A 3,896-nucleotide genomic window follows, 5' to 3' on the forward strand; every position below is an offset into this window, starting at 1 on the left:
ACTAGGTTGTCTATAGATATCATAACAATCAATAATCTCATCAAATCTAACCTGGAAGAAAATTATCAACATTATTACTACTTATGATAAAAATTAACAAGCACATGCATGAGATTAATTGAGTATCTACACTTTCACTTCATTAATGCAACTAAGAGCGCGATATACTTCACCTTGATGGTTTTGACTATTGCTTTGCCGTTCGTAGCATCCATAATCGTTCTTCCATCAATTGAATCTTCATTAATGAAGATCGTTAATACGAGAAGCCACCATGCTAAGTCCATAAACTTCGACATTAATATTAACCAATAAAACGCACAGATGCACACGGTAAGGTTAATGAAAAAAAAAGAAAGATCATAAGGTATTTATATAGACCTTCTCGTGTATGATTTCCTTTCGGATGCATTATTATTACTTTTTATAAGCAATAAGCGTTGTTTTATGGTATGTGTATTTATTTTTGTAAGGAATATATCTAATAATTTCCATTTGTGTACTATTTGTTTCTTTCTTTCGGGAAAAAATAACAAAGATGAAAAATTTAGCTAAAAATCTTATTTGTGGGCAATATCCCTTATTATTTATTAATTTCCCTAAATATATTGAGATACTTGCATTAATATTTCAACTCAATTTAAGCGGTTTTACTTAAAGCCAACCCCAATGATTTGAACATATAAATTATTGCCAATTTTGGCATTATTTCCCCGAATGCATTAAAATTTCGAAAAATGGGTCATTTGTCCAAATATTTTTAAATCACGGTTCGAATAGACGAGTAAATAATAGTTTTGGTGAAATGGCCAAAAAAAAAATAGTAAGGATGAAACTGGTTTCATCCTAGCTTAAATTTAAAAAATAGCAAAGATGAAACTGGATACATCATGTGTAAATTAAAAATAAGAAAAAATATTTGAAAATGGGCACGATAAAACTGGTTACATCCTGCCTATTTTTACATTTTTGTCCATTTAAACAGTATCAAAATCTAACTGTCCATTTCACCCAGGAATTATTGATTTTGGTCTTTTTAACCAATTTTGTGTTAAAATTTCTCTTCCATTAATTTAGTTCATTAATTATAAATGTAAATATTGCAGAGTATAAAAATGGAACAATAGAATGATAATAAGGAAACAATTAAACTCTAACAAATTCCTATTGTGATCACTAACTATACCGGTGGCGAAGTTAAAAGTTTACCCAAGGTTCCATGTGATCACTTGCTCTAGTGGTAACATGAGTAGGTGTTTTCCATTGTGCGCATTAGTTGATTTTTTGTTAAATAGATTTTTCCACGATGATTAAATAATGGTGCATGTACCCTGCGACGACTCAAGGTTCCATGACACTTGACTAGGCATGCGGAAACTAACCATTACTCAACGAGACTTACTGCATCATCAGATCATCTTTAGCATTACGCTTACATTTTTTTTTCCTTTTTTTTTTTGCAACTCCTGAATGACAAAAAGCAACTGCATGTGTTTACAGATCTTGGTCTTATCTTTGTTGGGATACCTAACCTAACACCAATTCTATTTTGTATCAGTGGTTTAGTTACTTTAGGAATTGTTTATGCTTTCAGTATTTTGTTTGGACTAGGACTCTTTAGGTCCTATAAATACTCTTCTGACATTATTGTTTCAGGCGTTCAAATTATTGCACGCAATTAAGTTTTGCTTATTTGATTGAGGTGGCTGATCTCCGATCAACCGATTAACAATTATTATGATTGTTTTAGTATTATGTTCTTGTGTACAGTATTTTGTCCGACGAATTTTTGGTGCTGACTTATCAAATTCCAGGATATTTTCTTGAGATGTAAAAAGAACCAGTGCCATCTCAAGGAATCAAAGATGGTGATCGTACTAATTTTGCTCGAACTTTCAAGTACTTGATGGCTACACAGGTATTGGCAAGGGGAATTCCATTTTTCTTTAGTTCATGGATTGTTAGACACCTCAACGAAGCAGACTACGTGCTTTACGCAGTGCAGTTTCATCTTTTTGTCACGTGCATATTGTTTCTAAGCCGAGAAGGATTCCGGAGAGCATGTTTACGTATAGACCTTAGATGTGATCATGGTGTATCAGCTGAAGAAAATGCTGCAAAACTACTGAAAGTAGCGTGGATTACTTTTCCTGTCGGAATACTTGTTACAGTTTCAGCATGTATACTCGTGTTCTGGTGGAAAGCACTAAGCATTTACGACCCATATGGTCTGGCAATCCTAATACTAGGGTTTGCATGTGTCTTGGAGCTATTGGCAGAACCCTTATATATCCTTTCTCAGAACTTGCTTCTCCTTAAGTTGCGATTGGTAGTGGAAACTATATCAACCCTTATACGTTGCACAACAACTTACATTCTCATCGTCAAGCAATCCGATATCGAAAAAGCAGTTGTATTTGCATTATCCCAGAGTGCGTATGGCGCTTCCATATTTGTAGGCTATTGGAGTTACTTTTTTCTCTTCGGCAAGATTAAAAGATCTGATCTTTCCCCTTTCAGATTGAGAAGTATGAATATGGACTACGGCAAGCAAATTTCAAAGATGTGTATGTTGTTTACCCGACAATCTATCACCAAATTGCTTCTTCAAGAAGGAGAGAAGATGATTCTTGTTTGGATGGATACCACCTATAACCAAGCTGTGTACGGACTTGTCGATAAATTAGGTAGTTTAGTGGTGAGATTGGTGTTGCTTCCTTTGGAGGAGAGTTCGTATGCCACATTTGCAATGCTTCAATCAGGAGGGAACCCTCGAACAAAGTTACGATATTCACTTACAGAAGCCCTGAAGCTTGTTATTTTGATAGGTCTCGTGTTTATGTCTTTTGGTCCAAGCTACTCTTACGTTCTCATTAGAGTGTTGTATGGAAGTAAATGGAGTGACGGAGAAGCGGCAACTTTCCTCCGCTATTACTGCCTGTATATTATTGTTTTACACCTGAAGCGTTTCTACATGCAGTGGCGTCGGAAGACCAACTCAAGCATTCAAATGATTCCTTGCTTATCTTCTCTGGAATTTATCTAGTGTTAAATGTCATCTTTATTCGTTCAGCTGGCGCCGTTGGATTAATTCTTGCTAATTCATTGAATATGATTCTGAGAATTTCTTATTCGGCAATATTCATCAAGAGTTATTTTAAAGATTCTTCATCGGAATTCAGATTTCGCCAGTGCTTGCCTTCAGGTTGGATAGTTTTACTTCTTTCAAGCTTTGTTACCCAGATTTCTGACAAAATATTGTTAGACCAAGAAAACTTCTGGTCGACGGTGTTGACTCACCTGTCAGTTGGCTTTGCATGTTTCTGCATATCCTCATTTGTGATATATCGCCAGGAGAGGGCGTTCATTAATAAGATAATTCGTTTCGGTGATCATACGGAATAAAGAAAAATTACTGTGAGCAGCAGGTTAGTTTCTCCGTTTCCCCTCCTCAGTGGTTGTACATCTAGCAATAATTACTATGAGTAAGGTGTGTGAGTCCTGTTGCACAAAGGCAATAATAATACACAAAATTGGTTTAAAAGACCACAATCAACAATTTCTGGGTGAAAAAGACATCTAGGTTTTGATACTGTTTAAATGGACAAAAATGTTAAAATAGCCAGGATGTAAACAGTTTCATCCTACCCATTTTCAAATATTTTTTCTTATTTTTAATTTACATCAGGATGCATCCAGTTTCATCCTTTCTATTTTTTAAATTTAAGCCAGGATGAATCCAGTTTCATCCTTGTTATTTTTTTTGTCCATTTCACCCGTTAGAATTTTTACTCGTCCATTAAAACCATCTTTTAAAAATATTTGGACAAATGATCCATTTTCCAATAATAATACTCCCAATTTAAATCTCACAATAGTAACTACTAACTACCGGC

The 3,896-nt window shown here is 34.8% G+C and overlaps 1 pseudogene; it reads left to right on the forward strand.

Annotated features, from left to right (window-relative positions):
* The first annotated feature begins 1,828 nt into the window (after positions 1–1,828).
* On the forward strand, positions 1,829–3,405 carry LOC113361775 (annotated as a pseudogene).
* The last annotated feature ends 491 nt before the right edge of the window (positions 3,406–3,896 follow it).

Source organism: Papaver somniferum, chromosome 3, assembly GCF_003573695.1.
Source record: "Papaver somniferum cultivar HN1 chromosome 3, ASM357369v1, whole genome shotgun sequence".
NCBI lineage: Eukaryota > Viridiplantae > Streptophyta > Magnoliopsida > Ranunculales > Papaveraceae > Papaver > Papaver somniferum.